The 23,411-nt window shown below is 37.5% G+C and overlaps 1 protein-coding gene across 8 annotated transcripts in view; it reads right to left on the reverse strand.

Annotated features, from left to right (window-relative positions):
• The window catches only part of LOC119650882 (F-actin-monooxygenase Mical), a 214,732-nt gene that overhangs the window by 127,766 nt on the left and 63,555 nt on the right, over nucleotides 1-23,411 (reverse strand). The window contains exon 1 of one of the 8 annotated variants that reach the window (XM_038054049.1): nucleotides 21,540-21,667. The exons of 6 other annotated variants lie outside the window; for them this stretch is intronic. The gene's annotated coding sequence lies outside the window, so the exon portion shown is untranslated. Of the gene's footprint in view, nucleotides 1-13,334; nucleotides 13,354-21,539; nucleotides 21,668-23,411 lie in introns of those variants that run through there. One more of the 8 variants, XM_038054050.1, reaches the window with a different exon arrangement.

Consider the following 23,411-nt stretch of genomic DNA (forward strand, 5'->3'; position numbering starts at 1 on the left):
CTATGGTGAGACGTTTCGAGCGGAACAGTTTTTGTAAGCTGAAACAGGCTCTGTTGGCTGACAACAACCGTGCGCGGATTTCATCATCGTAGCTGTTATCGGTTGTGATTTTCGACCCTAGATAGGAGAAATTGTCAACGGTCTCCAAGCTGTATTCTCCTATCCTTATTCTTCCTGTTTTACCAGTGCGGTTTGATGTTGGTTGGTTCGTCTTCGGTGCTGACGTTGCCACCATATATTTTGTCTTGCCTTCATTGATGTGCAGCTCAAGATCTCGTGCTGCCTGCTCGATCTGGATGAAGGCAGTTTGTACGTCTCGGATGGTTCTTCCCATGATGTCGATATCGTCAACATAGGCTAGCAGTTGGGTGGACTTAGAGAGGATCGTACCCCTTGCAGTTACCTCAACATCACGGATCACTTTCTCGAGGGCCAGGTTAAAGAGGAAGCATGATAGGGCATCCCCTTATCGTAGAGCGTTTTTGATATCGAGAGTGATCCACATTGGTGAGGATCAGCTTAGTCAGTCTTATTAATTTCGTCGGGATATCGAATTCCCTCATGGCCATGTACAGTTTTACCCTGGCTATGCTATCATAGGCGACTTTAAAGTCGATGAACAGATGGTGCAACTGTTGTCCATATTCCAACAGTTTTTCCATCGCTTGCGCATAGAGAAAATCTGATCTGTTGCTGATTTGCCTGGAGTGAAGCCTCTTTGGTATGGGACAATGATGTTCTGGGCCCATGGGGCTATCCGGCCTAGCAAGATAGCGAAGAACATCTTATAGATGGTACTCAGCAACGTGATACCTCTATAATTGTTGCACTGTGTATATCATTTTATGTATGAGACAGATAATGCCTCGTTGCCAATCATCAGGCATTGATTCGCTGTCCCATACCTTTAGTTTAGAAATTTCATCGAGGACCACCCTGTATAAACCGTGAATTATTCGATGTTACAATTTTCTCAAATATAGTTCAAAGGGCGTATATCAACAACTGATAAAACGGAAAAGGTAAAAATACATAGCTTTGGTGGTCCGACTTAATTGAGCAGCAGTATCTAAAATGGCCGCAACCTACTCAGCGTTAACACTAAATGGTTAAAATTTTAGCATATATGAAGATATTTCAACTATAATTCAAAAGAACTGTACTTCAAGGAAACGAAACGTATGCAATTAAACGCAACTTAAGCCTGACATGAAACAAACTGTCGTAGCTTTCTCCTATTCTTTTCAAATGTCGGTTACATTGTTTACTCAAACGTTCACAATGTAAACCACAAGTGCAGCCGCTCCAGCCGCTGAGTACTACCCACCTTTGTAGCATACCCACATACGCCTGACGAAGCTAATGTTTAATTCTGCTAATTAGTCACAATTACTAAACATCTCAGCCGTTAATTAAAATTAATAAATTATATGGTTTTGAATTTCTCTTCTTCTTCGGTCTATCGTACCTGGAGTGTAAAATGCATTTCCTCTTTGCCCACAAAAGAAGCTGAACCTCTTGAGATTGAAGCTGGGATGAGTTCTGATGAATGACATAACACAGAATCGGCAGATGAGTGAATAAGAAAAGTTAGATGCTAATAAAGACTGCGGCGAGGGATTGAGGGTTAATATTTTCGAACGCAGAAAATTAAGATGAAACACTTTTGGAAGATGCCGTGCTGATTGCTGGGATTTAAATTCCTCAGAAACGATTTATTTGATGAATCAGTTGTAATCTGTTTGTGAGTTTTTGAATTGCATTTCCCTGGTGTGTTTATGACTATGTTTGTGTGAAGCGGCTGTTTGCAGGTGAAATTATAGTAAATGACTCAATTTCTGAGTAGCATTGCTTGCTTTGATTTTACTATTGAGATGGTGATGTCATTGGATGCAAAAGGCATTTCCGATCTGAATCTCTATTCATGAGGAAATGATTTATCTCACCCATTGATGCTGATGGTTCGAACGCGTCTCGAGAATTATTCCATGTTTCGACTTGGGGTGCTGTTTGAACTCGTAACACTTTAAACAAACCTGAAAGCCTCGACTAATTCCTAGTTTCAACAGTCGATAAAAGTTGACCCTACATGAAAATTTAATAGATTTCGTAATAGGAGATCGCTGAAACTGATTTCCAGATGAATTTTCGTAATAATTCAGCACGACCATATGGATTCAGAGCCTATTTCATTGTCAGTAAAAACTACATCAACAATCAATTAAGGGTATCTCCTTTTAACATTTTTAGCCTTTCCCAGTACTGCAAAAAAAGTTTAGTAAATATCGTGAACTTCACAATTACTTTTTGGAATGATCAATACCATCAACCAAAACAATGCACACAGTCCACATCAAGACTGTGATGCAACGAATCGTGTAGTACGAAAGAATTTCATAATTTGCCAATCACCATCGTAGATTGGCTGCTAACGGACCGAGTAAAGTGTAACTTATCTCGTGCAAAGTGTATCTAACCCTTTGGGGCTCGTTGGACGCCGTAACGCCAAGTAACACTGACAGACGGCCAACATACGATGTCCATCAAATATAATAATGATACTATCATGCAAGTTGGCATTTATAGAGGCCTAACTCATTCGCTATCTTAATCAGTTGTTAAGAGTTAAGGCTTAGTGGACGGATACAAATATCTTCAAGCTATATGTCGCTATAATTTAAGTTTTTCTTGGCTTTGAAGGCAGAGTTAGACGAAAATATTCTCACTTTCAAATTAGCTATTTATTTGAGGGAGAATAATATTCAAGATAAATTCATTGTATATGATATGTAATAAGCAGTATTAGATTGAATTGCAGAACATCAGTCGTTTATACATAATCAACAATTTGAAATTAATTTTAATTTTTTTAATATTAACCATAATCGACATGTGAGCCAAGTTCATACTTAAACCTAGCTAAGTTTCAATGGGAGTTTTATCTGTGCGTTTAAATATTTGAAGAGATGTAATCATTACTTGAACAAAAATAACCCATTGTTTATACGAAGCTTAAGCCTCCAACTTGCACTGAACTCATAAGTGATCTGCCTAATTCAATCAGTAGAGTACTAAGTAAAATTGCACAATTTATAATTTGCAGCGACACACTCTTTGCAATGTTTTTGTGCAAGTACTTCATTTATTATGTCACTGTGTTACAAAATAGATATAATAATAATAATAATCGTTGGCGCAACAATCCATATTGGATCTAGGCCTTGAAGTGTGTTAGAGCACTTCATTCAAGACCGTAACGGTACACTACAGTAGACTGTAGGAGACAATGTGGTCAGCATTGCGCTCGCCCGAGATTATTACCCTGATTTGACTCAGGTACTCATTCACAGCTGAGTCGACTGGTATCCGACGTCAAATCACGATACAAATTCCACTGTCACCAGTGAGATTTGAACCGCGACCTTCCGTACGGTAGCCTAGTGCTCTAACCACTCAGCTACCCGGACACAAAATAGATACATAGTTTAAGTGTTGGCAAAAAAGCCCTTTTAAATAATCGTCAGATGTTAATATTAGTAGAAGCAGGAGAGTGACACTGCATTCCTTGCAAGAAATCATTCAAAGTTGCAATACAAACTGCAATTACAGTCGAGTGAAAACCAATATATATCGAATTTTACTAAGAATTCATGTTTTATTTGATTTCAGTGGAAATAAGGGAAAAATATGGCTGATTTTATTGGAAGATTTCATTTGAGTGGAAGTAAGGGGAAAAATAGTTGACTTGATTCGCAGAAGAAATAGAAAAGTCATCGTGCAAGTTCTGGAAATTCTCATCCCTGGAATAGTACTTGAACGACATGTTTTTCGAAAACAGCCAGCTGACATTATCAATATTGGATTGCTTGAGAATATATGGTATGGTAGAAAAAAAGAGAACAGCAGACTTAATTAATATTGTTGACAGGATATGAGGGCGAGGGCGTTGCACGTCACCAAATTTCTAGGGGAGAAAACTCTACAATTTGCGATAAGTCATTTCTTTTTTGGATATATTTCGATAGTATATACTGGAAAAAGTAGTCGGGAAACCGGAAGTTATACGCTTGAGCGATGAAACGTTTTGTGTTTCCATATCTGAAGAACGATGAGTGCATGATAGTACCGTGTGCATATAGTTAAAAATCCAACTACCCTCTATTTTTTAAAGAGCCATTTATGCAAATAATTTGATCTAGAACGCACTGTACTGATAACAATCCATCTCACACACTTCACACTAGGAGTTTAACATTATTAGCATATATAAGAAACTTCACCTACAAATAAGTCGGAAAGCGGTATAAGGGTTTAGTGTTCATTTTGTGCGATGAGTTTCCTATGCGCGTTTTCCATTCGTACATTCATAAAAATTCAAAATATTCCTTGATATATGTATTTCCAAACTCCAAATCCGACGTTCATATGAGTTCACTTTATATGATGATCACGCCGTACACGTCACGTCATACTGTAGGATAAATTCACAATTTTCAACTTCTATAACTTTGTTAATAATAGGTGGATTCCTTTCACACTTTCCAAAATTGTATACTATATTATTACTTATAATTTATAACGATACCAAATTTTGTACTTCCGGGAACTTAAGGAGGTCATCCCGTGTGAAGGCCGTGTTTTTGGCTTTTTTTTAGAAATTTTTTGTGAAGAACTGGATAAAGATACAAATACGAATACGTGCATAGTAATTTTCCCAGCCCGATCGCATGGTTGGTTATTGAGATACAGAGCAATTTATACACCCATCTCCAAAAAAAGGTGTTTTTGTGCTGGAGGGCGCTGCGCTCATTTTAAGGAGAAAAAGTAAAGGGGGCTTTTTAACGTGCAGACTTAACTATAGTCCGCAAACTAGGACTATTAAAAACTAAATTTTTGGCGCCGTGTTAAACTTTCACAATTCACAATTTTGGTGTTTTTTCACGGCTTCTACAATGAATAAAAAAAACCTACTGAATGAATCGCAATTATCCTAGTTTGCGGACCGTAGAAATATGTTCTGAATAAGTCGTAAAAATTTTAAAGAATTTCGTTGGATAGATTTTGGTGGCAACCGATTTTCAACATGCAGTTTCGAGAAAAACGCATTTAAAAAGTAGAATGCGATTTTTAACCATAAAACCTGAACTGATCATTAATATTCTATACATAGTCAATAAACTCTAGGTTTCCTCAAGAAACACATGTACAGCATTGGCTTCAATTGTTGTCCTTTTAGCGAAGTCTTTCGAACGTCATTCGGACCGATAAATACAAGCTTTATTACGCCGATCGACATAAATCTGGTATGTGGCTTATCACGTGTTTAACATTATAATTTCCGAACGACTTCGTATATCAGAAAATCACTTTGCCCATATATTCTACAATATATCTACATACAACTGATGCAAAAAAAATCGATTCAGCGGATCCGACACACGGGATGACCCCCTTATGGGAAGCTTGCGGTTAAATTTCTGAAACGTGTTAATATGCTATTATTTTGGGGGAATGTATTTGGAAGCCTAGATTTCGTGTAGATGCACCATTCCGAAATTTTCCAGATTTTTCAATTACATGACTACATTCTGTAAAAAAAATCACGCCCCCCTTTGGCAAATAGGGGGAGCCACTTAAACCCAGTGAAAAATGATCCCATTCCCTATATGTAAAGAGAGTCATAAATCATGCGTTCTCAACAAATTCACTGACAATAATAGCTTCAGCCGTTTTCGAGTAAATTGGGTGTGACAAACAGACACACGAAGACTAATAAGGTCCATTAGGGTTTTGTTTTCGACAAAGTCTTACAAAGAGCTGGGTAGAAGTAGATTCCTCAGGTTAATTATCAAAATTATCAAAAAGGTGGTATTAGTAAGTTTATTTGAGCAGACTTCGGAATGGAACATATTTTAAGCCCTAGATTTCATACAAGTGCGCCATCCTGATATTTTTTGAGATTTTTGGGTTGGGTAGCTTCCGAAAATGAGTGTGAATGTGAACATTTACATCAAAACTATCAATTTTGGAAAATAACAATTGATCAAGACCTTTCAGATGATACCCTACATGACTATATTCGGTGAAAGAAAGATTTAGATCGCCCGCCCCCCTCACGTTAATTTTTGCCACTCATTGTATGGCGTGGGATTTCGGTGATAGTGAGTCGATTTTAATAAGGTTTTGTTTTACACAAAACCCTAAAAAGTCAGTTGTTTGGAAACGATTGTACCAGACGCTTTTTTAACATATATGATTAGATAGGTACGTACACATACGCTCGAAAAATCACATTTTTGGCTAAAAGTCAAATAACTTATTCGCGGAGGTGTTAAATTATGTTTTGTAATTTTTTAGTTTAGTAACAAACTTTCTTATGTTAAAAGACTTCATTTTTAAGGGAATCAGTACATTCTACGAAAAGTAAGTACGAAAAAAGATGTTTGTTTTTGGTAATTAGTTTTTTGGAATTTTATTCATTTCTTGGTTCTGATTTTACTTCAGTTTTTTAGTCGTTAAGAAAAATCTTATTTTGTTGCCGCCATTTGCTTCCAAAGCGCTTTGTAATCAAGGAAACATGTTTTCATATATTTTTTTATTAGTTTTGACGGCCGGATTTGGACCAATTAAGTTTATTCTTTTTTCCTTAGAAAAAATTACATTAACCCCATCAACATTTTCTTACTAATAATTCATTGCACTTTATTTTGTTAGATATATTTGTCCTTTTTAAAAAAATAAGTTTTGCAAGTCAAATTCACAATTTTCCAAACCAATTCAGAATTTTCCAAACTAATATCAGAACTTTCCAAACTAACTTCAAATTTTTCCAAATCAATTTCCGAATTTTCCATTTAAAATTCCGACTTTCCCATTTTTAGCAACTTGTTACCATTGGATAAGGATGGAAAATGGAATCTTTGAAAAAAATCTGGGCCGTGTCGTTTCAACTGCTGTAGTTACAATAGTTGGTAATGTATAACTAAATTTTTTCGCGTGACCAAGGTTCTACTCTGTGAAATAAAAAAAATGTAGTTGAGGGTTGCGAAGCTGTAGTTGTAGTTCGAAACAGCAGATGGAAGATCATTGGCATTTCGAGGAAGCTATGCCGTTATCACGAAACTGTGTTTTCAAAAACTGTTCGTGATATAGCCCAAAAAGTTATTAATAAATCTGGTTGAAATTTTGGGATGCATCTATCTTTACTATTATCAGAAGGATGTATATAAAGTTTTAGGAATATCTTGTAAATAAATTACTTTTTTGGGTGAACATTAGCAGCACAGTCATCTGAGGATCTTAACGAACTTCTTGACGAAGGAACATGTATCCATCATCAATAAGAGACCAATGTCCATACTTTCGTTGCAGTGAGAGAGCGGTGGCCAAATCGAGCAAATTCATTACGGTACTCGGCTACTCGACCCCACATCCCTCAACAAGTCTAGACTCCCAGCTAACTACCAAGAGGGAGTCGAGGGCATCCTACGGCGTTCTCTAGGGGGAGAACACGGTATTTCCTCTCAGTTTGACTGAGCTATTGAGCACGTGAAGTGGAAGCGCAAAGTTTTAGATTGTTTTTCCGAATTTAATTGAAAAATGGTGTTCATTCCAATCCCACGATTTCAAAAATAAAAATTATGGAAAAACCAATATTTTTATAGGTTCAAGACTTGCTAGCCACCTAGAACCAGTTGAAGTACGTGATTCTGCCCCGTCCAGCATACCACATACATACTACTACTTCTTCCGAGGAAGTGTTCCGGAAACCACGTAAATCGCAAACAAACTTTTTTCCACAAGGTTATTCGGAACAAAATCTGTCCTAGAGATCGTACTATCGCAAATGCGTCCATATGCACAATGAATCGATATGGGAGCCTGATATTTTTCAACGTTTACCGTGGTCATTGCCAATTTATTAATTAACGAATAAAAAGAAAATTTCCTTGAATACAAAAATGCGTTTAGGTGCCCCTCCTGTCAAGTTAGGTGCCCCTCCTGTCAAGTTAGGTAACACCCCCAAGGACGACAAAGCAAAATTGATCGTCTAAGTATAAAAATCGCACTTTTGTTAAAACTCCCCGCTGTGTGAGGCTTTAGCTGGGACTAAGTTTATCATTATATCATGAACTATATTCGAACCAGGCAACAGTGAACCCAGGACCATCAACGAAATCTCTGTATTTTATTTAAGGATGTTGGAAGCATGCAGGAAAACGACAGAAGTTTTGTCCCAAAAATTTCCCGAGGACGATGATATTGGTAAACTGCCCTAAAACGGAAATAGCGAATCGCACCAAAAGGTGGTCTGTACGAAAAAAGTGAAGCTTGGTGCATGTGCAGAATGAAAATAAATTTAAAGAGAATTACAGATTAACGAAGTGAACTAGGTGCACTTCGACACGCCAGCTGGAGATGTGAATTAAGAGAAGGAATTTATACCAAAGTCAAGAATCTCACCGACAACGACTCTTGAGAGATTATCGACAGTAGATATAAAACCGTAATGAGGAGCAATCTCCACATTAACGGGATCCTGACATGTTCGTGCGTTCGCATAAAGATCTGGCATTTATTTCAGGCCAGAATTAGTTCCTTGTCCCGTCGCGTCCCCTTCACAATATAATCTAATAATAATAAACTCTGGAGAGGGATATCAGGACATCATATCGGCATTGAAACATAGAACTGTCGAATTCATAGAATTGGAGGAAAGGTGCCCGCTTCACGGAATGATCTGAAGTACACTTCCAGAAACCACCAACAATGGAGGTTTGGTTGATTTATATGTTTTGTGTTTGTTTCAGAGCATGAACTGAATCTGAGAAAAAATTCCATTAACATATAAGACGGATCAAAAGTCAATTGTCATTTGAAGTGAAGTACTAATGTATTGTAACGGAAGGTCACGATTAAAATCCCACTGGTGGGGGAGGGATTCTGTATCGCAATTGTATGTCCAATCGAGAAGTCGACTCAACTCGGGCGAGAACAATATTGATCTTAAAATGAAGCACTCTACTCTACTTCAATAATAATAATAAAAATCGAATTGTTATTATTATTAAAGTGCATAAACCATCTCATGCACTACCTTGACATCCTGGTTGCGTTGTGTTGCTTTTGGACTTTTTTCGCTGCCGTAGACTTATCACTTCCCCAAAATTGAGTTTTGATGAAATGAAATACAAGAAAGATTAAAAGACTGATGCTCCACAAAGGAATGACCAGACGGCAACAACAATGTATTAATAAAGAATATAAATAAGGGCTTTATTCTTTAAATCTTAAATCGTTCAAGTATAATCGGTGTTTATTCGAACATTTGACCGGGAATTTTCCATGACAAACTGACAAATATTTGGTGAAATGTTTCGCATTTCCTTGTTTTTTCTATACGACTCACGTACACTATGTGGCAAGATAGCATTAAATGTCAACTGACAGCTGTTGTCCTTAATTTCCAATATTTTTACAAAAACTAACGCGGGGGCGAATTTGACACAAATACATTCCTAATAAAGTGTTCACAATCAAAGAAATAGGATGGAAAAATATACTTATTGCAATTTGTATAAACTCTCATCTCATATTGAAGGGCTCCCATTTGTTCGTATTTTCTATTGTTTTCGGTTTAGATTTTCCCAATTCATTTCACTTTTTGGTTCAACCATGGCATTATATGAATATTTACTGGCAATAATACATCAGGATCTTTCATTCATTTTTTATGATGACCACTAGAACTTTATAGATAATTTCCCTTGAGATTGATTGCATGTCTTTCAGTCGATGACATAATGAAAATAATATGAAGCTACTGTTGGCTATACTATCTGGAATAACGTCGTTATTAGGTCAGTTTTTTTTGGTTTGGCAAAAGTAAGCTAACCGCATGGGGAATAATAGTTTTGGTTGGAATTTAAGGTATTTTTAGTCATGATATATACGATATATACTATATAACTATGTTTTACTATATAATAATATTTTAAATAATTAATTGAAATAGCTTATTCACAAATCGTGGATAATCCAGGAACTCAGATGTAAAATTCACAAAACAAAAACCTCCGAACTTCAGACAGTATCTATAAGGAAATATATTGAATCATTGTTTTAACTTTTTCAATGCTACATAAAATTAGATCTGTAAGATACAATAAAGTCACGTTAACTTGAGATAAAGTTGAAAATAATTGAATTTAATTTTCTTAGGGGCAAACGCAATTTCCTTATTCAATAAGAAAATTTTATTTGTCATTAATGCTGCTTTCTCGATTTTTTAAAGTATTTCAATTTCTAATGGGATTAATGGATAAAGTATAATTCAAAAGAATATCTTAATTTTAATTTATTTGTTGATTATTCAATGCTTCATAACTTTGATAGTTTTCGCGAAAATGTTAAATTGTTTGCCTGCAAATGTTGTGTAACATAATTAGCATTAATCATACATTTTTTATCACAGGAATAATTGCATTAGCAACTAAAATGCATTCTCTTGCGCACTGAATAGGAAAAATAGTTTTTCCACCACTGACTTAGTTAAAACAGTTTTACACAAGAGAGAAGGGAAAATGTAGCTTGGAAACTAGTTTTCCTATACCACAGTATCGTATGAACACTTATTTGTATTTATGCGAAAATACATAAAACTAATTCGAATTAATGAGTAAATTGCACAAAAATTGTGAGAGCGTGACGCGTTCGAATGATTGCTCGCAACACATACAACTCGCATGCGCAACCAAAATAGTTATTTCTGAGGTAATTTTAATGTTTGTTTTCTTGTAACTGAGTAGTTGAAACTATCACCTTTTTATAATTAAATCCGAAAAACAATATTAACATTTTAATTATAGCAGTACGTTTTTTGTAATTTGTAGTGGAAGCGGTGAATTTGAGAATTTTAATTAGAGTCTGGCCTGTAGTTTTTGAATATTGATGAACAAGTTTTTAACGGTTTTTATGTATTTCCTTTTCAAGATACACAATTATTATTGAAAAAATTCCAAAAACTTTAATGCTTATTTGTTGGTCATGGTCGCATCTACCAGACCCGACTAAACCTGTAGTCACAATCATCATCATTTCTTCATGAAGTTACTTTTTTCACATAAGGTCACTTTTCTCTTCAATGTTACGATTATACACGGGTTCAATGGTCGAAACGAAATAATAGAAACCTCCCACGGTAGCAAGTAATTTATTATATGTATGTTCAATGAGGGGGTAAATACGGCAGTAATATCTGAATGAATACTTTGTCAAAAAAATAATAGTTGCAACCCTTCTGGTCGGCTATATTTAGTGTAAGCGAAGCGATTCAAATGCTGACAAACGGCTGTTACCTAATTCCTTATCTGGCTTCCAACGTACGGTATGGTAACGGTACAAGGGAATGTTTCTTAAATAAATTGCAAGTCGTATCTGCCGGATATCCCAATAGAAAAGGAGGCCTATTTCGAAAGAGCTGAATGAAATAGTCTTCATGATGTACCTCCCTGTAACGGCCAGCCCCTAATTGGCTTTGCAAGTATTGATAATGATAATCGTTGGCGCAACAATCCATATTGGATCAGGGCCTTGAAGTGTGTTAGAGCACTTCGTTCAAGATTGTAAAGGAGGCAATGTGGTCAGCATTGCGCTCGCCCTAGATTTTTACCCTGATTTGACTCAGGTCCTCATTCACAGCTGAGTCGACTGATATCCGACGTTATCATGATACAAATCCATCTGAACCGCGACCTTCTGCGCTCTAACTACGAGCCATTCGGACACTTTGCAAATATTACAAAAGAAATATAGTTACGCATTGATCATGTTCTCCACTTGACGAAACCCTCCTGTCCACTCCTTTATGGAGTATAAGATTCCCAAAAAGTTATTATTTTTGCTCTTTATGGATTTATTTCGGAAGCTAGATATAAGTGGTATAACATGAATACAATTTAGATTTTTTTGCAAATAAAATAAAGAAGTCTTCCAACACAAAGACTTACATAAGGAGCTACGTTTAGAGACCGTAGGACGAGGTCGCCAGGCTATTAACTTGGCTATCGGACTATAACGGAAAAAGTATCTGTGGTAACATCACATTCAGCTATTTGATCTCAACGTAGTATAGGACTAAATTAATCGGAACAGACCAAACAAAATATTGATAGAATTCGAGATTCGAGCGAAACTGACAATGACAACTCTAAAGGAGCTTTCGAAGAATGATTTTAGTTGATACCCCACATGATCACATTTCGAGTCTTACATGCAAGACCACATATTCTCACCAAATTTCATAATAATAGGTTTAGCCGTTTCCAAGTAAATTGGGTATGAAAACGAGCAGAACACGGATTCAATAGAAAAAAACATTTTTTTTGACAAATAGAACTTTCTATGATTAGGAAAATTTCAATTTGTTTTTCATTTTGAAATTCTTGGACAAAAATCACTTCTTTGAAATCTTTGTTTAAACTTATTGTGGAAAATTCCCAAAATGGATTGACACAATGTCAGCCCGATTTGCGAAAATGTTTCCAGAGGACACTGTCGATATTGAATATTTTGGAACATACTTTCTTCAAATATTACATATATACATCTATACTCTCTGATCCACTTCCACACATTATTGACGTCCATGATCACATCCGAAATGAGAATATTCGCGAACAATATACGTATAACTCCATGATATTCACGTCTAGCGCGGGAAGCGGCAAAAGCTGCCTAGCCAAGACTGAGCCACAATACAGCTAATAGGTAGTATCCACACCAAATGGTCCAGACTTACGAATATATTAACGAAGATTATAAGTACACATCATAGGCCCAAAACATCTAGCATCTAACTGTGGTTTAGTGCCTATGATTTGTACGGATAAGCTTCCCAAATATGTTCACAAGTCCGGACCATTTAGTGTGGATAGCGTAGATCTTACGTAGGGGAACCAAGCTGCACACGGGTATTGGCGAATCTCATGTAAAAGTGTTCCTCCAGCGCCTTACAGCCCATATTTTAGGGGCACGCCCCGTATTTTGAAACTAAATTTGTGGAAAAGAAATGTCATATCAGACACTTAACCAACTTAATTTCTGTTTGAACACCTTGGAAGTGAAATGAAGCACAGAATGTAGTACGTATGAAGAGTTAGGTGCAAATTCTGTGGTCATATATATTACATTATGTGTTCAAAATGTGAAATTCGTTTCTCTCCAAAATAATTCTCCTTCAAAATTTTTTCAACTGATCCAGTTGCAATGCCAACTATAATATAATGATGAGATCTCTAATTATCACCAATTCCTTTACTGAACTTTTTACTTACTGGTTGACGTTGATGGCCGTCTGAGACTTTCCAAGTCATCAATTCTTTCTCTGCCTTCTTTGAATGTGCACCTTATAAACATTGTTCTGCGACATAGATGACCTGCTGGAGCCCAAAAATTATTTGATCATCAACTGCTCGGCAAATTAACCTAATGATGTGTAACTTAGTTCGATTGATCCAATCTCTTGGGCAAAATGCATTTGCTGATAAAATCAGCTCGCTATGACAACGCGAACGCTTCCCAAACAAATGTCATCGACATTCTTGACATTTCTACAAACAAACAACAATCAACTCAAAACAATAAGTCAATTCGCATTTTCAACCGTGAACATCGCTGTCCTTGTGAGAAAATACCAAATGATGTAGTACACCTCTTGACGAAATAACATTTTGTTGGATCAAATGAAATAAAACAGCATTCGTATTTCTAGAGTCGATTCTACTTTATAAAACTTACTCGCCACAGTTCTCACAAGATGTAGGATACCAGTCGTATCAGCGGTGAATACCAGAGTCAAATCAGCGTAATAGTCCAGGACGAGTGCAATCCTCACCAAATTGCCTTCTAATGTACCGTATCGTGTACTGGTCTTGAAATAAAGCCCTCTTCAAAGCCGCGATTCAAATTAGATTGTTGCGAAATTTTCTAAATACGAGCTAATTATGGTAATCACTCCAAAAGCAAAGACTAGGGTCCATAAATTTAGCCAACCGTCGAAATTTGAAATGTTGTAAAAAAATGGGGGGCTCCCTCGTTGACATATTTATTCAAAGTGATGGATTTTTTGGATGTGTCAAATTATATTGTTATGAAAATACCGAAAAAAAAGAGTTTTATTTAACGATAATACAGTTCTAAATGTTAAATGAAGACGTAGTGGAAAACGCGAGTCCCAAACAAATTTCGACGTGACTTGCAAGCAGGTCTTTAGATATATGCTAAAATTAGACGGCATCGTAAATCTAAAATACAAAGCAGGCTAATATCACTTCAAATTAATGAGAGTTGGCACGGATGCTGAAACCAAAAAACATACAGGTGGGGAGAAAGGGAAAATTACTAAACATCATTACTTTAAAATTTTTATTATTGTAATATCCATTTATTCCATTTATTTTATCAAGAATCGTCTATCAAATGAACTGGAAATACTTTATAAATGAAAGCGCCAAAGTGGAATTAGCCATTTGCTCAGTGTGCCGAAGTAAACAGTATATAATTCGATCAACCGGTTCAACGAACTTGACCGTACCATAATGGATGTTATGTAGAGAGTGCAAGAAAATGCACTGTCATTACGTCTAGGAACCGTCACAGCATCATTCATATTGAAATCGCCCTTGACATGACCATCAAAGGCCAATCAATGAAATGGGTAACAATAAATAAACTTAACCGGAAATCATAGTCACAATTTTTTAGCGTGTCGCCCATAAAAATGAGCTGTTACGTCTCCAAAGATACCGTCAACCGCCACCGAGCTGTAACGAACGTATCCTCTTCACTGACAACTAGGTGTTCACTGTGAAATAAATCCACAAAACGAAAGAGTCTGGCCCTAAGAACCTTTGGGACCATGGATAATCATCGAAAACCGTCGAAATTCTTAAAAATGGGCCCCTTTCTCAAAAGCTATCCTGTGGTAATGACGAGTGGCCCCCTCCACACAAGCAGTTACAAGTTATCAATGGCTGTGTGAAGTTTATTTGGAACATACTACATCGCATCAAACGTGACGAAGTGACAACTTTGACGTATTATAGCTGTGTTAGTAGTAGTGCGATTTCCGCCAAATGTGGTGAGATCATGCTCTATGTTATACCCTATATTGTCGTTGTTGGTGCTAGCATGAACTTAAGGGGGGTTTTGCAGCCAATTACTAAAAATTATAGTAGTATACTATTATGAACTTTATTTGTGCAGATATCAGTATGGAAGGTATTTCGGAGCCCAGGCAGCATATAGTGGCAGCCTCCTGATTCTTTTCAGATTTTTCGGTTTGGTAGTTTCTGAGAATGGCCCCCTTAAAGGAATGATCAGTTTCAACTCCCCGCACTCCCCACCTTTCTAACAAATGTCAAAACTAAAATCGGCTTCAAAAAGCACTAACCGAGACCTTTCATTTGATACCCCACATGACTATATCTGATAAAAAAAAATGCACACCCCTCTTTTGCATGTATGGGGACCCCCCTTTAAATGCGTCGTAAAAGGATGTAACTCACTATATGCGTGAGCGTTCACAGTTCCCAGCATTCTACCAAATTTGGTGGCAATCGCTGATAGCGAAAAGATAGAAAGATAGGGAAAAGTAGTGGCTAAAGATGGACAATATTTTGAATAATCACATTGTAATCATTTTTCACAATAGAGGTTCAATTTTACAAAAAAAATCCTTAAAATGAATTTACACCCAGTAGTATTCTAATCAATATTTCCTGAGAAAGCTTGGAGCACTAGTAAAAGCTTTCTTGTTTGGAATACCTCTTAATGTTTCTGTTCATCTGTTTATAAAACTACTTTTATACATTTACGTTTTCCTAACATATAGAGGAGCTCGCAACGAAACTTAATATGTGCAGACATTCCTGTTTCAAAAACTTTGAGTCACTAATTGACGCCAATTCAAGTGGTTCGAGTGGTGAGTCGCTTCATATTGTCGTAAATTTGGATCTAATTCATCAAAATCTCTGCAAACGAACATATGGGATGGAATCAGTGAATGTGTAAGCAAAAACTGAGTAGATACGTTTATATGCACATGGGACCTATGCCAAAATTTTTGTTATTTTATGATCATTTCCGCCACCACATGTTAAAAATAATCTAGGAATCACTCTCATTTTTGCACAGAATTTATACCTGACATTTGATAAATTATGAACGCATTATTTGTGTTGAACAGCTTGGATTTTTTTACGACTTAAATTTGTTTTAGATAATAACCCAATTTCAGTAATTTGTATTTAAAAGTTTCTGTCAGAAATTATAATAGAATTGAGAGTTTGTAATAGAAAAGAGAATATGGAAACAAATATCTAAGTGACTTGCATCGAGTTTTATTTTATGACAAGCTGAAGTCATAAATATTGATAAAAATATAAAAACAACTTTTGCAGGTGATAACCTGAACGCAACCAAATGTGATGCAATAAGTACTCTCCAAACGCCCGAAACCATTTCAATATACATGGATTGGTCCCTCGCGATGGAATGGTCAAACAAAGAGAACTGTATTGCCGTTATTGTTCTTCATAAATGCGGAATAGGCAAAGTTTTTTTTGTGTACCATACTGTCATTTCCCGACATTGGAAATGTAAACGACTGTAAAATATCCGGTCGGATACGAAAGTGTCGTACGACACAGGCTATCAATGCTGTAAGGTCATAAATCAATCGGAATCCTACCCGCAAATAAAAAGTCCTAGAGAGGGATGTAGTGCCCAGATTCATGAGTCGCATCACTAAACAAAATTTTGAACTTGTGGCATAAAATCATACACAGGATAACAAAAAAGCACGTCTTTATGTAAGAATATTGGGTACACGATGGTTCCATTTATACATAGCTATATATTGAATATACGTTGAATAGACCCCATATTCAGTTCGATGCGATACTGACATTTTATATTTTTGGGAGTAGTAATTCCCCGAAAGAAGCAATTTTGACCTACTATAACTTTATTCAAAATAGTAGGATTTCCACAAAACTTTCCAGTGTGATGCTTGCTATTAGAACCAATATTACGATTTTAAGGTGGTTCGTATGGTCAAGGGAATGACGATTTGGTACGAAATATCGGGAATACCAATTATCGGAGGTCCAAAATAAAGACAATTGACTCTGGGGACCGGTAAATTTGTACGAATTAGCACGAAATACAAAATATCGATGTACGAATTATTGGGATTTCACTGTATAAACTTTATTTGAGCTGATATCGTAATGTAGAGTATTTTGAGGCCTAGATACCATGTGTATGGACCACAATAATTTGTTTTAATTCTTTTGGTTGGGTAGTTTCACAGAAAATAATTACCCGTTTCGAAGCCCCGCACTCTACCCGTTTACAATCAATGTCATAACTAATCTCTACTCGAGAAGTGCTAATCGAGCCTTTTCATTTGATACTCCCTACGTGGTTATATTGGGTGAAAAAAAATGTTGCAGCCACCCTGTATGTGTATGAGGACCCCCCTTAAGTATGTTGTAATAAGGTGAAAGAATCAAGACACCTGTAGTTACTATATTCTCAACAGTGTTATAAAAAATGTCGTTTACTGACAAACTATTAGGCGCAATGCTATGAGTATAGGCACGGTTCTTCAAGGAAACCAACGAACCATTATTCTGCCTAAATGATTGTTTGGAAGGCAGTATCCTATGATAAGGTCAATTTTCTACATTCTATTAAAAACAGTATTAAAATAGCCGCAAAAACTAACTAGACATTTTAAAGAATTTACTATGGCACTTGACACAAACCATGTCTCAAAATATACCATGGCTAATAAGACTCTGTTCCAGGTCTTAAAGCCAGAACAACTTAACAGTCGCTTGAAAATCATGTAGACGAATTTAAACTGAATATTGACCATCAGCCAGCGAAAATTTTAAAGGGGAACCCTATTTTCCTAAGATATTTGAGAATATCCACACAATCAATTAACCCTTTGAAATGAATTATAGCTTCTTCTTTTCAATATTAAATTATCGTCAACGTAAAAAAATTATTGAAAAAAAAAATTTCAATTTTCCAAGTCAGAGTGCATTTTTTTCGGAAAAAAACACATTTTTTTTCTTTTAAATCTCCAAAATGTGAAAATTTTTGGATTTAATGAAAACTACCTAATTTTTATCATTTCAGAGAAGAATTGCAAACAATATCTTTCATGTCAGTAGGAAACTCCAGGGAGACGACGTTCTACAAATCCCCGTGCCAACCAAATGCTATGAAATATTTTAACTGGACACACATATTTTTTAACCTTCCAAATATCTGTTAAAACGGACAAAAATGCCTTATTGAAACCTCCTAAAGCAGGCTCCCTTAGCAATTTGCTGGAGAGATTAATGGGGTCATTCCGCGTAAAGGCTTTCGCTTTTTCGGTAATTCTCTTATGAAGAACTAAATAAAGACACAAATGCGAATTTTTCACCATATATTTATTAATATCTTGATCATGCGTAAAAATTAGAATGTGATTATTAACCATAAAACCTTAATTGACCATTAATCTGCTATTATCATGAACGGCGCAACAACCGGCCTGCCTTAATAAGGAACACCAGACATCCCGGTTTTGCGCCAAGGTCCACCAATTCAATATCACTAAAAGCTGTTTGATGTCCTGACCTACGCCATCGCTCCATCTCAGGCAGGGTCTGCTTCGTCTTCTTTTTTTACCATAGATATTGGCCGTATAGACTCTCCGAGCTAGATCATCTTCATCCATATAGGTCAAGTGACCCGCCTACCGCAACCCATTGGGCCGGATTTTATCCACAACCAGACGGTCGTGGTATCGCTCATAGATTGGAGGCCAAAAATTCTTCGGAAGATTCGGAATACATAAGGACTGGCAAGACCATTGTCTTGTACAGTAAGAGCTTTGACAGGAGACGCTGATCAGGATAGCCCAAGAGCATGTATTCTCGCGAGAAAGAGTACGCTTGCTGTGTCCGGAGCTGAGCTGCAGCGACCTAGTCATGGTCAAGTTGGAGCAAGCGGGGGCAAAGAAAGTGTATATTTCCTCAGCTTACATGGCTCACGACCGATCAGCTCAGCCAGAAGAACTACAACATCTGACGAACACCATAGCAACAAAGAAGGCCAACCTGTTGATAGGCTGCGACGCCAATGCAAGCATACGCTTTGGGGCAGCTCGGAAATCAACGAGAGAGGTGAGTCATTCTTTGATTTTATTATTACTTTAAACCTATCGGTGTGTAACAGGGGCAGTACAACAACCCTCCATTGCCCCAGCTCGGAGAACTGTGATGGTTGGGATCCTTCTCGGATCACAGTTGGATACTTTTCAGTCTGAATCTCGCCGCTGAGGCCTCCAAACGCCTCAGGGACCCCTGAAGGATCGACTGGAGAAAGTTTGGTCAAGTAATTAAGAACAAACTCTCCGGTGCGCAAATTGGTAAGATTGGGACGACAGAGAAATCTTCAACATCTGCTACAGGCATAAATATTGGCAGCCACACAAGGACTGCCTGAAGAAGTACAAGTCGGTCATTAGCACCGCCAAGAGGCGGTCTTAGTTGGACTATTGTCAGAACATCGAAAGCATCAGGGAATCCGCGAGGCTCAGTAAGATTCTGTCCAAGGACCTTAAGAGCCCATCCTTTCTTAAAAAGTCGGAAGGCTTCTCGACGGAGTCTTCTAGTGAAACCTTGGAGCTGCTGCTTCAAACGCACTTTCCCGCCAGCGAGGAGGACTGAGTCAGAACCTTGCTTGGAGGGTTTGCTGCCACCCTAGCTGTGCGAGACTATCAAATTGGTAACTACCGAGGATAAGATCGGCTGGGCTATAAACAGCTTCTCCGCATATAAATCTTCAGGTGGCATAATGCCACCCATGCTTCAGAAGCACCAGGAAAGGGTTGTACCGTGGCTTGTTGAGATTTACCGGAGCTGCGTCTCTTTAGGATACATACCACAGGCCTTGAGGCGCGCACGCGTGGTTTTCATATCGAAAGCGGGCAGGCGCGGTCATGAGTCCGCGAAGGACTTTCGACCAATCAGCCTGACCTCTTTCGCGCTGAAGACCCTAGAGCGCGTCCTGGACATTCACTTAAGGACGGTTATGGAGAGAACGCCTTTCTCTAAGTCCCAGCATGCCTGCCTCAAAGGAAAATCCACCGAAACCATTATGAGCGACATCATGGAAGGAGCATTGCGAAAGATGTGCCTGAGGGCCGCAAGATTCGGACTCGCCATAAACCCAACAAGGATACCTGAACTCCACCTACCATAGCTGAAGGAACAAAGATTGGTTCTTTCCTCTAATGCAAAGTATCTGGGTGTAATCCTGGATTCAAAACTAAATTGAAGATTGAACATAGACATAGCTTCGATGTTCTTCATTCTTTGGTTTTTGGCGCTGACATTCCCACCATGTTCTCCGTCTTGCCTTTATTAATGTGCAGCCCGGGATCTCACGTCTCCTGCTCAATCTGGTTGGTAGATTTGAAGAGGATGGTGCCTTTCGCATTTTCGTTTGCATCGCGAATCACTTTCTCCAGGGCCAGGTTGAAGAGGACACATGACAGGGCATCCCCTGTCTTAGGCCGTTGTTGATGTTGAATAGTCTAGAGAGTGGTCCTGCTGCTTTTATCTGGCCTCGCACATTAGTTAGGCTCAGTCTAGTTATTCTTATTAATTGCGTCGGGATACAGAATTCTCCCATAGCCGTGTAATCTGTTATACCTAATCCATAAACTTTGGGTTTAAAAAAAACACATGTAAAGCCTTGGCTTCAATTCTCGCTCTTTAAATGAAGTCATTCGAATGTCGTTCAAACTAGTAAATTTGTACTTCATAACGGCGATCGACATAAACTTGACATATGAAACTTTACTTCGAAAATCGGAATATCAAAAAATCACTCTATCCAAATATTCTACACTATATCTGGAAATCCTTGTTGCCAAAAAAAAAAATGGATTCCTGGGATCCAACACACGGGGTGACCCCTTTGTGGCGCGAATTGAGTAAAGCAAAACCGGTTCATTGTCTGTTTTTTTGTCTGTCTGCCTGTCTGCCACACGCACTTTTCTCAGAAACGATTATAAATATTGGCACGAAATCGGGTGGGCAGTTGGAACTGCGAACGGCCACGCAAGCAATAAGTATTATTAGGTTGAACTTCATGGGGACGGGTTTTCACAAATGATAAAAGGACGTGTAAATTTGGTTTCACATCAACACTTTTATTTCTCGATTCCTTCACGATTCTTCTAATGTTTTTCAATCAAGTCTTCTAGTCTATGATATGTTCCTTTGTGTAAAGCACCAGTACACTTTCTTGTCAAAACATAATGCGAATAGTAAGCAAAAGTTTACCACAACACAATCACAACACATTGATGTTTCGCTCGGGAATGAACTTAATACTTTACGAAAACAAAGTTTTGTAAACAAATCAAGCCTATTCCAATACTTATTGTGTACAGTTTCACTTACCACAATTTTCTGTAGCCGATTGGCTCCCACAGTTCTTCAAACATCTGCTTATAAACAGCAACAAATCATGATTATCTATTTTCATTCGCTACAATTCCATGCCAAATTTGGTATTGAATTTGCTGAACAATGCAATATACGCTTTCACCCCCTATCTAAACATTTCCAATGTTATCTCTTAATCAATTTATTCTCTTGATTGATTGTGTACTGGAAGCATCAGATTGTGTATGTATTATACCCCAGTCCATGTAAATAAAGACCAACTAATTTTTCGTTTTAGTGTCCTTTACTTGGTGATAAGGAAAATGTTTCTTTCGACTAGAAAGCCAAACACATCATCGCAAGTTTAATGTTATTTCCGAACATGTATGCCTTTTCGCCCAAATTCTATACAACTGCCGAATAGTATCTATCTACACTTTGTAAAATACAATCATTGTAGCTAACATTTCCAGATACTCTCTCATTGACTGGTAGATTTCGCTGATATGACAGAAAGGCTAAATTAAAATTAAAATTGCGAAATGTTATCAGTTTCCTGTAATCTTGCTTTTCAAATTATAATTACTGCACTTTAATGTAGATAGATGATTGGAAAATTTAATTACCACATCTTTTACATCATACAGGGTGACAGTATGTCGTACTTTCGATAAACGGACGATAATATGTGTATGTATGTAACTTGTCACCTCACCTTATAATTTATCAGATTTTTTACTTGAGGCAAAACTGCATTTTTTCCATGAAGATGTACGAAATACTAAAGGAACTGTAAGCATTAGCATTCATAAATACAGACACCAGAGTGATAACGCGAAAGTACTCGCGTTATCACTTTTCCAGAACAAATATCAAAATAGTCACGCAGGTAAAACATTCATATTTACCCCTAAACATAGAGAGATCGTGTTGTAATTGGGAAACAAGTGGCATCCAGCATCGCAGAAACCAAAACTACCTTTCTGATCACAACCTTATCACGATTTGCTGGTTTTCATTGGGTAGTAGGTAGTAAAACACAGGGACTGAAACATCCAAAAGAAACATTTTCATTTCCAAGCCTGGCTAGCATAGAGATGTTCAAACATGTGTCAACGGGGTACTTCCTTCTTTCCTAGCTTTTGCGAACAAGCCTTCACGGTTGATTTCGTCATCCTTTTAGGTTTTTCGGGTAGCTCTCCCCTCTTGGTCGACTCCGACCACCACTCTGATGATCATTGAACATCGTCAAATCCCATAAAGTCACTGCAATTTCCTCTGCCATAGAAAAAGAAAAAGCAGCACCGCTTTTAATTTTATTTAAAATTTATGGTAAGAGATACTATAAACGTAAAAAAAACTCCAAAGGGTACCACCGGCATAATTGTATGCGGAAGATCATTCGAAATATCGCGACTTTAGTAGGAATACGCTCAAAGTCGGCTTTAGCAATAAGCGTACAACTCTTCTTCTCTTTCTTCAGCCTTTTTCCCGTTCACAAGCGGGATCGGTTCGTCGTGATCGGTTTCGCCATTTGGCTCTATCGAATGCCTGATCTGGGTGCAGTCTTGAGGCTTTTAAATCCCCATTCAGCGTATCAAGTCACCGTTGTTTAGGCCTGCATTTTGGTCGTTTACAATCGACTTCGATGTTCAGACCAATCTTGGCAAGTGAATTCTCGTTAGCACGAATTGTGTGACCATACTCTCGAAGACGCCTCTCTCGCAATTTTTCCACGATCGGTGCAACCCCATAACGATCGCGGATATCCTCATTTCGGATGTGATCAAAACGTGTCACGCCACTAGTCCAACGTAACATCTTCGTCTCCATTACCGCAAGACGCCGTTCATTGTCTTTAATAGTTGGCCAACACTCAGAACCATA

The sequence above is a fragment of the Hermetia illucens genome, chromosome 3 (genome assembly GCF_905115235.1).
Source record: "Hermetia illucens chromosome 3, iHerIll2.2.curated.20191125, whole genome shotgun sequence".
In the NCBI taxonomy this organism is placed as follows: Eukaryota; Metazoa; Arthropoda; class Insecta; order Diptera; family Stratiomyidae; genus Hermetia; species Hermetia illucens.